The 17,326-nt window shown below is 45.9% G+C and overlaps 1 protein-coding gene across 2 annotated transcripts in view; it reads left to right on the top strand.

The window, feature by feature from the left end:
• FHL5 (four and a half LIM domains 5) overlaps positions 1-17,326 on the top strand; it is a 176,606-nt gene that overhangs the window by 56,830 nt on the left and 102,450 nt on the right. For both annotated transcript variants that reach the window (XM_069235527.1, XM_069235526.1), the window contains one exon: positions 16,339-16,398. The gene's annotated coding sequence lies outside the window, so the exon portion shown is untranslated. The remainder of the gene's footprint in view (positions 1-16,338; positions 16,399-17,326) is intronic.

Consider the following 17,326-nt stretch of genomic DNA (forward strand, 5'->3'; position numbering starts at 1 on the left):
TTCTTTGATAGAGTCTCCCACTTGTGAATCTTTTTTCTTCTAGTCCCAATTCCAAGGTTCAGAAATGTGTAAGGGAAAGAGACACTTACGATTGGGTAATAGATGGACCTTTATGTCAGTGGCTGGAGAGCCCCTTAAAAGGCTTTCCTCCATTTCTTCTGATCAGGCCCTTTCTTGTGCAAGTGAGGAAGGTATGTTCAAATGTGGTTCTGGCTGCCCCTCAATGGCCTCTAGCCAATTGGTTCCCTCTACTGTTGATAAAGCAGGATTCTCCAGAATGGTTGCTTTCCCTTCTTCCCTCTCCTCTATCCTTCCTAAACTTGAGGATGGAGTCATTATGGAAGCTCTGCTTGACAGCTTGGTGGCTGAGAGGAGGAGATTGAGAGTCAAGGTGTTCCGGAGATAATGGTGACAACATTACATGCTTCCATATAATGGTCAACTTTTAGAGCCTATAATAGGCACTGGAGTTCTTTTTACTGAGGTTTGAGAGAAAAAGATTAAATCCTGTTTCTGTCATTTTGTTCATTATTATGAAGTCTTTCTAGGTCTGGGTTTGACTGTGGCTACCCTGAGAGCTCAATGCTCAGTGATCCAGGTTTTTAGATATCCGTAGAGAAACCTTGCAAATGAAGAGGCCTTAGCGGCTAGGCTCTTAAAGGGCTTGTCCTATACCCATTGTAGGCCATTTAGCTCTGATCCTACATGGGATTTGATTTTGGCTTTGTAGGCATCAACTGCTGCTCAATTTGAACCTTTGGAGGTGGTTGACTGGTTGAGTAGGGGAGTTGGAGCTTTGTCTTGTAAGTTTCCTTTCTGCAAGGTTTTTCCAGACAGAATGGTATTCGTCACAGTCCCTTCTTTTGTTCCAAAAATCAGTTCCCTGTTCATAAACAACAGGAGATAATTTTACTGCTGTTTTCCCTTCTCCTTCTTTGGAAGAGGAGGGTAGGTTACACTTGTTGGATATATAGAGGGCTTTCTTCATCTATCTGAAATGGATTCAATCTTTTAGGAAAGTGGAGTCTTTGTGACCTTGGGTCAAGGAAAGAAAGGGGAGAAGTCAGATACAGACACGTTGAGCAGGTGGATCAGGTCCTTGATTTCGAACACCTGTGAAGTTTACGGTCAGGTTCCGGCCATGATCAATTCAAGGTAGATCGACCCACAACATATCTTCTATGGTAGTGGAACTGCATGGGGCTTTTATTTCTGAGATTTGCCGAGCAGCTAATTGGTCTGATTCCTGTACTTTTTCTAAGCATCATAGGCTTTCAGAGGTTCAATGCATTTATGATGTCTTTGGCTGCAAGGTTCTATTTTCTATGAAGGAATAGGTAAGTATTGTGTTCTATTTGAAAGTGCAGCTTTTTCTTTGTGCAGCAGGCATTGTCCGTTGTCCTGGGTTCTATGCTTGCTACTTCCCAGTTGTTATGGACTGAAGCAGAGGAAGGATGATAGGGTAATGCTCAAATTACTTACCGGTAATGACATTACTCTGAGTCCAACTTCCTCACATAAATTCATAGTCTCTCTCATCCTCCCTGTGTGTATAACTGATCATTGGGTTGGGTAGAACTTGTGTATTGAAAGGAGGAGTTATGGGCGGAGGGTTTTTATGTTTGAGAATGCCACGTAATCGGAGTCTGGCGGAGGCAGGGAAGTCTTTGAAGTTATGGCTTCATGTGAGGGAGTGTGACTCAGAGTAATACCATTGCCGGTACGTAATTTAAGAGTTACCTTACTCCTAAGGCCACAGATCACATTACAAATGACATCAATGATAATTTTAGCTAGCCCATTAACATTACTGATGGTACCACTGAAGCAGCAAATAATTTCATTTTTCGTATATCTTACTGCTACCAGTTCAAATGTAGCTTGGTTTCTATATTGTGCATAGTGAGGGCATCTGTATTTTGGTGCTGCACATTTACAACCAAAATGGGTGGTTACAAAGATAAGTACTGCTTGTGGCTGTAATTGCAACAGCCTTTCATCTGTATATCTTAATTTCAAGGAAGCGGTAGCACCGCATTTCAAGTCGTATTTATGTATTTTTATATTTACATATCACATACCAGACCCATCAGAGTTGCCAAACACTTTGCACAGGAACATGGGGAGCAATAGACTACATCTGTAAAGTATCATAAGGTTTTTTATAAATACAGTGCAAACAAATGATATCTAACAACAGGAATATCGCACTGAAAGATATCAACAGTTGTGGAAAGGAAATCAGCAGCCATTAAGCTATCTTGTAGTGTTTTACTATGAAGAAAGAAAAAAGCAGATATGAATCAGTGTGGCCTCAGTGGATCAGTTTCCGAAGCCTGCCTACATTAGCCTCAGTTCGATGCTCATTAGTTTAGGTTTCCAATCTGTACTATAATTCCCATTTGATGGCTCAGTTTTTAACACTTGACTTCCTTAGGGACTGTTCAGATGTTGACAACTTATTTAAGGTGGGTATGAATCCACGCGAAACTCTCCCTGAAAGCCGTAAATATTAATTCCTTATTATATCCGTGATATCACTGATGAATAGTCCTTTAGTCACTGATTTTGTCAAGTGTGTCACGATATATCACCACTAATGTAATTTGTGTTGCCATCTTTGACATCATATGTAGTTATACGATCACTGCACTGGGTAAAATGATGGTTACAGAGTATACAGGTGAACGCTACAAAGTATGTTTAGATAGGACAGTTTGCTGCGGTTTATGCAACAAGTGCCATAGACATTAATCATAATTTTAAGGCTGCAGTGCCTCTTTCAACATACTGATGTCTACACAATGGAAACATTTACAACAAAGATCTACTTCTATGTTTAGAAAACTGAGGTGGAAAAGAGAAATTGTTTATGATTACGATATGGCTGCTCTAATATATATCATTGATGCGGAATACGTCAGCAGTCATTTTCTCTCTCTTAGTGAGAACTGCAGTGATACAATAAAACACAGAATCGCCCATTTCTTTGATGAGCATTCAGTGAAATGTTTGTAATTCCCCTGATCAAATTTGAATCCCTTCATCTTCCCCTTAAGATATCTTCTGTTTCAGTGATTCGGAATTCCTGCGTGTAAGAATACCAACCTCAAACTGTTTTACTTGATGGGGCATAGACATACTGATGGAACTTCCTCTATACCACTCAATTATGGTCATAAGAAGATGTACAAGCAGGTATATACCTTTTAGAATGTATACAAGAAAGAACATCACCTCTGTTAACCGTCCTAACATTAAGGGGGTCATTATGAACATGGCGGTAACAACCGCCGTGTTCATGCTGACGGTCAAAACACTGACCGCCAGCGACCCCGGAACCCCACTGTCCAAATAATGAACATTGTTGTGGGCCGGCAGGCGGAAACAATTTTTCCGCCCGCCGGCTCACAGAAAGGCCCGGCCGGGACATGCCGTCAATGCCTCTGTGCGGCAGGTGCAGTTGCACCCGTCGTGCAGATCACTGCCCGACCTGTCCGACGGGGCTCTGCACCGGGGCCCCTGAACTGACCTTGTAAAGTGCATGGGCAGTGCAGGGGCCCCCTCCGCCAGCCTTTCCCTGGCGGGATATCCCGCCAGGAAAAGGCTGTCGGGAATGGAAACATTATCTGCATGGTAGCGCAGCTACCCTGGCGGATAGTGTTTCAACTCACCGCCAGGCTGCCTTATGGCGGGAGCCTGGCGGTGGGTGAGGGCTGCCGATGGCGGCCCTCACCATGTTCAGAATATAGCGGTTTGGCCGGCCATGCCGTCTGGCGGCTTCAGCCGCCAATGCCGGCATGGCGGGCCAAACCGCCATGTTCGTAATGAGGGCCTAAGTGTCGTTAACAAAACTAATGAAAATAGTGTACAAAAGGAACATTTTAAGGACAATAATAGATTTCTGAGTATACCAACGTTAAAGAAAGTTCCTCAACAAGTAATAACTTAATACAAGGAAGTGCTAGGACCTCTCTTTCTAAAATCTACAGACACCATTCTCAAACCTCTGCTTTCAGGATATGAATGTAGAGGTCTACTTAGAAAAAATATGAGTACAACACAGTGTGACCTTCTTGTCAATAAACCATAATAGATACCAAAAAGGTAAAACAAAAATAAGAGTAAAAGCGCCTCAAGTGGAAAAATATACGGATCATCTTACTGTGCCATGTGTCTGTAACACTTCTACCATATCAGCATCAGCATTAGCTGTTCCCTCCATACCCCTCAATGCTCTGACATAGAACATCTTAATCTGTAAGTAGATCTTACAAATCAACCCTGTATGATATAAGTAGTGAATTGCTTAAATAAAGTCTATGTAGTTTCCCTATAACATTGCACACATACTTGCAGTTGCAGTTGGATCCACCATCTAACATGATTTCTTCTTCATTTCCAAGGTTTACGCAACCAGTCATCTTGATGACTGTTTCCCACCTTTGGTGAATCATACCTGTGCTAAACTCCAACTCAGAATCATCTATAGTTTGTCAAGCATAATTATAGGGCCAAGTTATCTGAGTAAATATCTTGAATCAGACGTTGCACTCTAGATCATGTAAACTTCACACTTCAGGCAATCATTTGTTATTGTGCTGATAATGTTAGAGACTTAGGCCAACATTTAGAGTTTGGTAGGATTGGTCACAAACTTCCACATTGTTTGTAACCCGCACACCAAATCTAGAGTTATCCACTGCATTGGAAATTATGTTTCACCCACAGCAGCTCTCTCCTGCATGGCTGGAGCCACAGTGTGTGAAAACGTCCAGGTGGCTACTGCAACCCACCCCCAAAACACTTTGATCCCTAACTATTCCCTGCTCCTAATCTTGACATCACTCTTTCATCTCTGAGACTATTGTTTACCTACCCTTTATGACTTTGGTCCCCACTAACTCCTCACCTCAGTATAACTAGGACCCTCGTTAGCCCTTCCATTTTCACTGGATTCCCCACCATCTTTGCCTCTGCCCCTATTGTCCTCCTTCCAAGAGCCTCCTTCCATTTTGCTACCAACTCACATGTGGTTGTAAGACTTGTACCCCATAATAGAGTATATTTCTATGATCCATATTAAAAATGTCCCTGACATTATTCCCCCACTGCACCAAGGATAGTTCCATAGTATTCTCTGTTATGGCTGCTATAGTTTTCATACAAGGAAGGACTGCTTGTGGAAATGCTGGGTTTATTTTGATTGTGAGGCATAAGATATCTGGAATAACCCCAAATGAGTTGCCCCAAAGCCCACAAGCCATAATTTAAGAATCTCAAGAAGGATTTAGCTATTTATCCTGAAAATGTCCAATTTCACCAATATATCCAAGGTATATGCTCTCTGATCTTCTTGAACTGCCTCAGTTACTCAAGGTACTTCAACGGAGGTGGATAATGCTTATTTGTAATTTATGCACAGAAGGCCTGATTACGAGTTTGGCCATCCGAGGACCGCCATGTTGGAAATGGTGGTCTGACCGCAAATGGGCTGGTGGAGTGGACTGCCGTATTATCAGTTTGGTGGTCCGCCCCCACTGCCAGGCAGCCCAGACCACAGTGGTCTCCTGAAAGCAAAAACAAGCTGGAGGAGACTATGTTTCTGTTGGACCCATTAGGAGGTTGCACACCGCTAATGTGACCATGGTGGCTCAACCACTATGTATCAGGAGGTGGAAACAGACAATATAAGGGGATATACTCACATGCAGACAGCCATACATGTCCGGAGCCGCCATGGAGCCATTCCTAAATGACATGCCGCTGCTCCTGTTTGCCGAAAGACAACAAAATCAATGCCGACATGGACGGCAGTAACTGCAACTAACATAATGCAACAAGGACACCCACATATTCACAACACACACACTTCAGCCAGCACACACACACTGCACGGCGAATACTGAACATATATGCATGGCTACACAGCACAGGCTCAGGAGCCCAGAAGGCCACACAACATTCACACACACACACAGCAACAACTGCACAACTACTGAACATATACATTCCACACACACCCAACACTAGCCAGGGACTTGCCGCACATACAACACACATATACATCCATGTGCCATGGCGCACACACAACACCACCATCGGACAATTCTGCAATCGACACACACATTGCACAGACATAGCACTTTGGAAGCACAATGCCATGCACAATACATACAGAGACAAATAGACAAAAGACACAAACCACACCACCACAACAATACCTGCTCAGCTGGGATGGGAGCATCAGGACCATACATGGAAGGAGGCTGCACTAGGACACATATCATGTTGAGCAGGGCCACAAACAACATGCACACAGGAAATAGCCCCAATTGGATCTCAGGGACAAGCAATACCAATACCAATATCAATACCAATACCAATTGTCATGCACAGTCACACAGTAGGTAAGGGCAAGTTAACAAAGCACACGTAACTCACACTCCATGGGCCATAAACCTACACCAACCAGTTGCAAGGGACGCGCACCTAAATAGACACATGCATGCTCAAATGCAAAGCAGACTAGCACAGCTCAACAAACTTCATGTCAGCACTGACAAAACTCAAGAACACATACACCAAATGTAGACAATAGCCATATCAGGGGGGGCAAGTCCAACACCATACATGCCCACATGGCACAACACGAGAAGAAACACACACCACAACAAGTACAACACAATGCCATGACACCAGGATTCAATCTACATACACATACCCATCACACAACACACACTCTTCCCTTGGGGGACAACAGCACTGCACACAAACCCACACGCTGTAAAAATGGACATGGAGCAGCAAACAGCCCAAATACACACAACTACAGGCACACGACCAATGTCACCCGGGAACAACAGAAATGTAATGCAGGACAAAGTTGTATCCAACACACCAACAACTGGTTGGTTTTATTATAAATGCGTGTTTTTTCACTAAAGTCCAGGGCCATAGGCCAGTACAATAGTTTAGGGCCAAAAAGCACAGTGTCCCCTTACTTAACTCCTGACTGCCATGTAACCTTCACAGGTGGGGCATCAAGGGGGTAGGCAGGCACCTCAGAGATGATCTGGGGCCTGGGGGGTGAGGGAGTTTGGGTTTGGGAGGGGGGAGCCTTCTTGGGAGGGGTGGGCTTCTTCTTGGTGGGGGAGTGGCATGGGTGCTTGCGGGGGCAGGGGAGGCCTTGGAGGTGGAAGGGATGGCCTAGGGAACGAAATGGTCCTTTTGGGAGTGGTCCAGGTGGGGTGAACAGGGTTAAGGTCAAGGCCACAAATTAGGTGTCTGTTGGGGTGGTAACTGCAGGTATGGTGGATATGCTGCATGTAGGTGTATCTGTGGTTGTGGTGTCTGCAGGTGTGGTGACTGGGGTGGATGTCTGAGGGTCTGCTGGGGTAAAGCCTCCAGATAGGATGGGTATGGTGGCTGTATCAGTGACCGATGATGTGGTGTCTGTAGCTGTGCCAGATGTTGTATGTGTGTGTTGCTGGGTGTGGGAGGGGTGTCAGGGCAAGTCGTGGTTGTTGCTGTGTCTGTGGGTGGATGTTTTTTGTGTGCATTCCAGTGTGCTTGTGTTTGTGTGTGCTACCCTTGTCTGTTGAGGTGAATGTATTTAAGTATGTCTGTGTGCTTTGGGTGGGTCAGGGGAAGGGGGATTTAGACTGGGAAGAGGAAGGTGGAGGGCTGACGGAATACAAGGAGTGACTGGCTGCCATCAGTGTGGAGGGCAGAGCCTGAAAAGATCTCTATAGGCCAGCCATTGCTTCGTGAATGACCTACAGGAATGCATTGTTCTGCTGGATTTGCCTTGCCAGTCCCTGCTTGGCATTCACGATGGTGGACCGACCCACAGAGATCATTATGACAAGGTCAATAGCCTCGACACTGAGGGTAGCAAGGGTAACAAGGGCAGGAGCAGAGGTGCCTGGGTCAAAGGAGACACCCACCGTCTTGGGTGAGCGGGCACAGACAACTGGGTGTGGAGCAACAGGGAGAGCGGTGATAGAATGGGGGGTGGCGGACAAAGATGGTACTGGTGTGGTCCCCAATGGGTCCACCACCAATAGGGAGTGGCCACTGGAGGAGGCATTCGAAGATGTAGATGCAGATCCGGTCTTCCCCAGTGGTACTCCCCCCACCCCCTGGCCACTTGGTCCCTCCGTGTCAGTTGTTTCTTGACCCAAGGTCCCATGGCCAGATGCTTCCCCACTCAGCTTGGCCCCATATCCTTCACTGCCGGTTCTGATGCTGCCAAAAGAAAGTGAAGTAGGGTCATAATATGGACATGAAAACACTTCAATCACAACTCTGAGAGACAAAAAATACCATCATTTCAAGGGGGCCCCTGCATGAAGTGCCAGCAAAGTGGCACCATCATGTGCCAATACAAAACCATGTACCCCATCTGGAACTACACAGGTAACACATGAGCAGATCTTGGTTTCAGACAACTAGAATAGCATGGATGAAGTCTAGCTACCACACTAACCATACCACAACTAGGTGACTACTCCAACCCAAACCCCTGCCACATGCAGGACACCCCAGTGAACCAGTAGCCAACAATTAGATCCCATTGTAAGGTACCCTATCAATTACATAGACACAAGCCAATGCATACATCTAACTTGCACTGATGTAATTTGTCAACAATACCAGATGTTGTTAAGAAATTGCAGACAACACTGGTACAAACATACCATACCTGGACTAGGTAACATGCAAACATCCCAACGATGTATAGTTTTACAAATGACACCTGCCCAAAATGAGTCAAGAAGGTAGTAGCAAGGTCAGTCTGATGTGCCCCACATGTGATGTTGCGAGGAACAACAATGAAGTCAGGTCCTAAACATCATGGAGCGATGTCTCCAGAATACACACAAGAATGGTCCTGTAAGCCCCAGGATAGCCACCACCAATGTCTCACATCCCTTTCCATGTTTACTTCTGAGTGTGTTTGTAGGAGACAACTGTATCGTGCAGGAAGGAGGGACATAGACCTTGCAATCATTAACAGAAGGCCACAAAATTGTTGTAGAATGAGAAGCAACATCATTACCCACATCTCTGACATGGCAAGCATGGCATCTGTTTGTGGATGAATTTGACCCCAAACACATGTGATGCAAATATCACTGCAATTCAGTTCATGATGCATCCCAGCAGTCAGGGCACAATTCCCAATCAACACACAGGAACTGTGCACCTACAGCCAACATTCCACATCAAGGGTACAAATGATTAGGATGTGGATCTACACCCAGGCCCTACCTGTCATGTCTATCATAGCTACTGCAGTTACACATGACTAATGACATACTTTGGGGCCTCATGGTATCTGTCTGACAACACATGATGGTGAAACAGTCCTGTATGGGGCATCACAGTAAATGGACAACCATTGCAGATGTACCATATTGACAACAAGAACCCATGGACATATATGTGAGATATTCCAGACATCATCCCATCTGCATGGCTAGCACATGCCTACATCTAATGCATAGATATGTATCCTAGTGGGAAAGGGGCACATGCAGACACAGGCACAAAGAAGGGTGTCTACACTGATGACACATCACCCATGACAATGCACATTCCCCACTTACCAAGGGAAAGTACTTGGCTACAGCTCCCACTTTTTTGCCATGTAAGTCATGTCACCTGTATGATGGACACCCAGGCATTACAGACTGCTGTGAGGCACCAGCACCCCTCATTCAATGGAGAAAACGTGCCCATGGGTTGCAGATGTCCACCTACACAATATCTCCAGACATATGGCAGAGGACAGTGAGCCATATCCTATCTACCTTTGTGCTGTAACATTTGGGAGGAGTTATCCCTTGGTGAAACTAACACCTGCCAGAGTAGGTAAAGCAGAATATTTGTACACTAAATACAGTCATATGTGCGCCTTGCTGTGCAATTGGACTGAAGGTGCCCCACAGTTTAGTCCTAGGTCCCAGCTCCAAAAGGTTGAGCACACCAGTTGGAAACACATAGACCGTCTACACCAGTATGATCCTAGTTACATTGATACAATGTAATGTAATTTAACGCTATTTTTGATGCGTCACAGTTAGGAAACTGTTGTCCTGGAGAATCTTGAGTGCTGGCCTTGTCCTGTCATGTGGGTCAATCGTTTTAGTAATCATTTTCGTAGGTGATCCAGCACATATGACAAATAAATTGGGGGCACAGCCACCACCCTCTTGCCGATGGGCAAGCCACAATTTGGCGCATTGAATCACAATCAGAGTTGCACGTTAGATGCACATATTGTTGTGGTCTAGATGATATGAACACATATGTTGAAAAGCAAAGGAGCAACGTGTTACAAATGTGTAAAAGTAGTCTTGACGTGTGCTATGTATTATGTTTCAATGACTCACATGACATGTCACTTTTTTGGTACGATGTATAATGTAAATTGCAAGGGACACAATGAATGATGGCCATATCTTACTTTGGTCCCACATAGTTACCCTGGGAGGAGAAGGAACAGACAACCCCCTGTGTACCACTCACTAGCAGACTTGCAGGCCATGGAGGACAGACAGGTAATCCAGATTGGTCTCCTGGATAGGCAGGCAATCGTGGATCTTTGTCATCAGTTGGAGCCAGATCTGATGTGAGCCATCCATCATCCAAATAGCATACCAACCATTGCACAAGTCATGTCAGTGCTGCACTTCCTGGCCACAGGGTCCTTCCAAAATACAGTGGCTGTAACTGCTGGGATGTCCCAGCCTATGTTCAGTCTGGTCTTAAAGGATATTCTCTCAGCAGTGTTGAAACCCCTGGACAGATGCATCCAGTTTCCTCAAAGTGAGGATTTTGCCCATGTGAAGGCAGAGTTCTATGGTTCGGCACATCTCACATGTTGTGGGACCATTGATGGCACCCATGTAGCTGTGGTTCCACTGCATGGCAATGAACATGTCTAGTGGAACAGGAAGAACTACCATACCATCAATGTTCAAGTAGTTTGTTGAGTCGACCTCTACATTTTCCAAGAGTGTGCCCAGTACCCTAGTATGGTCCATGATGCCTTCATCATACAGAACAGTGCTATTACACAGCTGATAACACAACTTTACCCAGAGAGGGCCCAGCTGGTTGGTTAGTACAATTTGTCGTGTCTGTTTGTATGCTGTATTTGCTGCTAGTCAGACAAAGCATTGGACTCATGGTTGCACACATGTCACACTCCCTTAAAGGGGACTCTGCATACCCCCGTCCCTGTTTGTTGACACCGGTGAGGAATCTAACTACGCCAGGGGAAATCTGCTTTAACAAGGCACATGGAAGGACATGTCATGTCATGAAGTGGGCTTTTGTGCTCCTGAAGGCAAGATTCTGCAGCATTGACAAGACAGGTGAAGCCCTCCTCTACTCACCCGCAAAAATGTGTAAGATCATTGTGGCCTGCTTCATGCTCCACAACCTTGCCCTGAGAAGAAACATCTCATACATCCCTGATGAGAGGGAGCTGGTAATGCCACAGGGTGAGCCTCTGGTAATGTCAAGTGAGGATGACAGTGATTAGGATGAAGGTAGAGACATGCGTGCAGATCTCATCAATCAGTACTTCATTTGAGTGTAAGTATGTGATGTTCTGTGATTACTGTGACTGCATGGGGGACTGTAGGGGTCAGGATTTGTTGAGCAGGGTATCTCTGTTACCATGAGACAGGGCATCTTATGCTATGCATCAATCAGCTAAGGTTTGATGGCTACATCAGGCTTGAAGATGTGACTCTCTTGAGGATGTTCTTTGTTTGGGGAAGTCACATTGCACCATCAGTGAAACAACTGAAGTTTCAAATGAGCTTTGTGTTTTATGTATGCCTTTAGCTGCCTAAACTCCTTGCATACCATATATTCCTTCCAGGTCTTTTCACCATGCCATCCTCATGCGGGTATTTCAGAGTTGTGTCATTGGAGGGTAGCTGTTGCTGGTCTGACATGTGAAGTGGACATGGATTGATCCAGGTACTGTTTAACACAGATTTGGGGTGTATAAGTCCCATGCCCAGGCTGTTTGGACAGTGGGAGGGCAGAAATCAGAGATACACAATAAATCAGTTTGCAGTGGTATTTTGGTCAGATGGCCTCATGTGTGTGATCATGTGGCCTTGTAATATGTCATCCTGTGCAATAAATTTGTTTTACCTTAACATTGTGTTGACATTGATCCTGTATGACCTGTTAGTGGCTGTAAATGTATTTTCTCATGGCAGGCCAATGTGCATGTGCCACAACACTGAAACAGGTTTGTGACATTCCACTAGGTGTTTGCTTGTTGTTATGGGAAGGGCCTGGGCTCAAGTTCTTTTGTGCTGCCCTCTGTCTGTGCCATGGCTAGGACTTTCTTGGCTATGACTGTGCAGACATTCTTAACACCTTATGTGCAGTACAGTACAATAAAACCTTTGATGTGACCAGACACTTGTGACATTGTGTTGCTAGTCATCCTCAGCATGGCACTACCTGATACATCTCCCTCCATCTACTGGCAATGTCCCTTAGCACCCCTGTTAGGGAGGACATGTTGGAATTGTGGGCCTCCCACTATTCCTGCATCTCATGATGGAAATCCCTCTTTAGCTCCTTGATTTCCCTGTGTTCAGTCAGTACCTGGCCCATCATGCCTTGGGAAAGTTGGTAGGCACCAAGATCTACCTGATGGTATCCTGACCTGGGGCATCACCAGCAGCCTCTTGCCGCTGGGCCATACCATCCCACCCATGCACCCTAACCCATGTGCCTGCACCCTTGGTGAAGCCTGCCCCCTTCCACTGGTTCCAGGTCCATCATTGTCAAGGTTGGCAGGTTGTGACTCAGGAACCTGGACGGGGGGCACAGTATGTTGGAGACTGTTGAAGGGATGCAGGTCAGTGGGTGACTGTCTGCCTGCGATGTTAAGGCCACTGAGCTGGGAGGAGTTGATGTGGTCAGGCTGAGGCTGACAAGTGTCATCTGGCCAGGTTGCCTGGATGGGCCAGAATCATCCTCAACATCCATCAGTCCAGGAGTGTTTGTTTCACTGAGGGCTCTATCCATGGGGGTAGTGGCAGTCTCCTCTGTGGTGTCAGTAGTTGCAGTACCAGTTGCATTGGTAGCACAACATGTTGATGTGGAGAGACAATGTTAGTGGTTGTATTGTGACATCTACCTCCGATAGTTGAGAGTGACATTTGGCTAGGGCCATGTTTACATTGTACATGCTGATTTCCCTTATGTGACAGCTACACATATTGTCATTTGTAGTGAGCTGACATTGTAGGCACATACAAATTCCTGTTCCTTCAGTGACCTGGCCTTAGACTGTCTGGGATACTTAGCTGTTGGAGGGATGGTAATAGACTCTTGTCTTGCCAGCAGTGCAGGAAAGACATTGGCTGGGCAGGATGTTGTTTGAGTCATCTTGAAAGCTATTTGTTTGTCATGCAGGCATTATCAGAATCTTGGATGGTATGCGATAGTTGTCATCCTGTGGTCAGTGCATTGTGGATGTGACTGCTGCCAATGCCATACAGCAGCCACATTTTGGGGCCTTTGATCTGTGTAGGATGTTCCTTCCAGAGAATTTGAGCTGTCCTTTCTGTCTACACTATTTTCATCTTGGCATTTCAGCTCTTTATGGATCTGGGTGTGTTGCCACATCACAGGGTGTACCATGACCTGTATCCTTGTCCCTCTCAGGTGTGTCACATTCATTGTGGGTTCAGGGACTGTGGCACAATATCATATGGACAGTGGCCTGGTGTTTGGGGTCACATGGCCTGGTCATCCTTGAATTTATTCAGACGTTGCTCTTATCACAACTCACAGTTCACACTGTCTATCCTTTGAGGTGAGTAGACTTTCATGACAATTATACCAACAAGGAAATTTGACTATATGCAGTGTGGACTGCTTAATTGGACTGGGTAGACAGAGCTTTCTGGCCTCAGCAGTCATGTGACTCCCTGTACTACATGCAGGTTTTCAATTTGACTCTCCCAGGTCTGTACATGTCATGAGTGTTTCCAGGTAAAGGTATTTTGGCAGGTATACAGTGTACAGTTGCTTGGAGTGTGAGTAACAGATACTCCTATTAGTACTCACAATTTCACTCCCTGTATTCCACATACTATAGAGTTGTCCTCCTGTCAGGTGAATACAGGTTAAAGGGTGATTAGAGGAAGAATGGTCGTAGTATCAGAGAACACCGATGTGGCTGAGTGTATTGAGTGTCCCAGTGTCTCCTGACCTTAGCATTCCGGTCATTGCCTGTCCGACCCACAAACTATACAGTTGAGATCCCCTAAGGTAAGTACAGTTGAATGGCTGATTAGAAGAAGAACAGTCATAGTAGCAGAGAACACAGTTGTGGCTGAATGTAGCGAGAGTCTCAGTGTCTCCTGACCTCAGCATTCCTGTCATTGCCTGTCCTACCCACACACTACACAGTTGAGATCCCCCTAGGTGAGTACACTCCAATGGGGAATTGGTAAACAAGGTAATTGTGATTGTACTACACTGTTCTGGTTTTAGTAATAGTAGAGCAGTGCCTGCTGGGACTTGTAGTGCTGTCAATCCCTGCACTACACCCATTATACAAAGATGTAGTTCACCAAGGTGAGTCCACCTGATATGTTGGAGGCCAGACAGGGGTCTATGGACAGGTGGACTCTTGTCTGTTGAGTGGGGCGACATTGCAGGTGGCAAGAGGTGATCAGTGAGCATGTATGCCCATACATTTGTGTGCCATTTTTGTTGTTGTAACTTACTCGACTCGACTTCACCAGGTATTCCTGTCAAGCCCTTAGGATGCAGGATGGCCAAGGCCTTCTCCTCCCATGATGTTAGTTGTAGGGGATAAGGTGGGGGGACCACTGCCAGTCTTCAGGACCACAAGGTGGTGCATGGACGCCATGGAACAAGCCTTCCCCCTGAGGTCATCCCACCTCTTCCCAATGTCGTCCTTTGTGTGCGGGTAGCTGCCTACAGAGTTCACTCTGTTGACTATCCTATGCCACATTTCCATTTTCCGAGCAATAGTTGTTTGCTGGACTTTGGCTCCAAATAGTTGTGGCTCTATTCTAATAATTTCATCCAGCATGACTCTTAACCGGTCATCTGTGAAACAGGGATTTTTCTGTGGTGACATGGTGGTGGAAAACTAGAAAAAATGTTATGATTGTTAGGTATGGTGTAATGAGCAGGTAACAGGGAGTAAATGGAGTGTAGAGGTTCAAATATATGTGGTGGAGGTATGTTGAGGGTGAAGGATATGTGCTTAGTGCAAGTTGGAAGGGTGCCTAATCTATGGTTGGTGAAGTTCTGAGCAGTGCTCTGGCTTGTGTTCGGCGTGGAGATGCAAAGGATTGTGGTGTGTGAATGGGTGTGTTTTATAGTGTGGTTTGTAGATGTGTCAAGTGTGTGGATGTGTGTCAGCTGTGTTGTTTTCAAATGCATCCAATTTGGTGTTGTGTATTACTGTGGTGACTGCCGACTGCTACGGTTCGCACTGCCATTGGAAGACCAGTACGGCAAGACCGTCATTGCTATTTTCGACTTGTAATAGGTTCATGGTTGACTGACGGGCTGGCGGTGCTGATGGTCAGACCATCTATTTCCCATCCTCCAGAGTGCTGGCGGGGTCAGATTTTTGGCTGGCTTTTGGCGGGCCTGTCTGTGTAACTCGTAATACGGCAGTCTGGATGACCACCAACACCCTGGTGGTCTGGAGGTCCGCCCACCAAGCTCACAATGAGACCCTTAGTCTCGATAGGTAGCTCACAATGTTTTCCTCTTCTATATCCCCATCTAAATCTTTAGTTCTTCGTTTTTCACATCAACATTGGTTTTGAAGTCTTCCTGGTCACTTTGTATTATTGTAGGGAGTTTCATTCTTTTGCAAACAAATACTCTGAATATTTACTCTACCTCTGAGGTTGTTCAGAGTGCATTCAAAGGCATCTACCCTGTCACAGTAGGCAGAAACATGCCTTCTGTCAAATTAGTCTCTTGGTAAGCTGTTGACTCATTAAGCCAGATTCCCTTTTGTACTATGAGTTGATTTTGTATATCATACATATGATCAGATTGTCATTCACGAAGCTGCCTGTAACGCCACCCTGTAACTGGCCCCATTGGCAGTTAGTTCCTAGTCTACAGTAAGTAGGATATTCTCTCCCCTTTAAAGGGTAAATATTATTCTTTTTTGTTAACTTTGATTCATGAAACTATAATGATGTTTTGGGTTCTTGTGCATTCTTCCTCCTTTTTTTCTTTTCTTCCACTAGGGTAACTGCCTTTCCTCTTTCTTCTACTCCCCAGGTGGTGGTTTTGGCAGAGTACGTCACCTTGGTGGAACAGGAAAAGGGCACAAGGAGTCAGGTAAGTGCTTTTTCAGAGTGTAAGAAATAAGGGGTAGTGCTAGTGAGGGAAAAATCAGGAAGGGCCCTTTATAGTGTTATAAGGCTGTTTGATGCTTACCCGTGCTTAAAACAATCTCTAGTGTTGTTGGGGTGGTGGATTTTATATGCACTCTCAAATGGTCCTGGCCCCTTCTCCATGTTTTCCCTCACCCTTTCCCTCTCCCTTTCCTCTCCTTAGGAGGGATCTTACCTTGTTCAACCATGTTCCTCTTGGAATGTGGCTGGGAATGTCTGGTTGTTGTCCCTCTGGTGTCCGTTAGTCTCTTCCTCTCACTCTGGCCTTTCTGCTCCCGCTCTCCTCACTCCTTCCGTTCACCCTCCTGCTGGCCCCACTCCTCGTCCTGCTGTTCCCGCTGTACTCCCTCCTTGCCTCCACTCTCCTGCTGTTCTCCATGCTCTCCCCGGTGTCCTTCTTGTCACCCTCTTTAAGGTCATGTTCTCCTCACAGTATCAACATCACAAAACAAAATAAAATGATGGACGGAGTGTTGAAACTTTTCAAACACTCACCCCCAGTCACAGATCTGGGTTTAATCCATCGTTATTTTGCTCGCAACGTCACCCCAGTTTGGACCCAGCCATATGCAAATCAGTCTTGACCCTGGTCTCCAGGGGAACAGTCCAGCCCGAACTGCTAGGCCAGGTCCTCCCTGGACAGGAAACAAGCATCCTGGGTTTGGTTTCAGGGTATCACCCTTCATCAGCCAGGCTAACTTGAATCCAGTGGCGCAGCAAGCAAGGGACCCACGTCTGGGCATTCCCCTGCCACTTAGGGCGCACAAAGCAACATCACAAAACAAAATCCCCAGGTAACTGGGGAAGTGGCTCCTCCTCCACGGCGCCATCTAAGGTGTTAACTCAGGGCAGGCTTTCCCAGCTACACACCC

This window comes from Pleurodeles waltl, chromosome 5, assembly GCF_031143425.1.
Source record: "Pleurodeles waltl isolate 20211129_DDA chromosome 5, aPleWal1.hap1.20221129, whole genome shotgun sequence".
NCBI classification, from domain to species: domain Eukaryota; kingdom Metazoa; phylum Chordata; class Amphibia; order Caudata; family Salamandridae; genus Pleurodeles; species Pleurodeles waltl.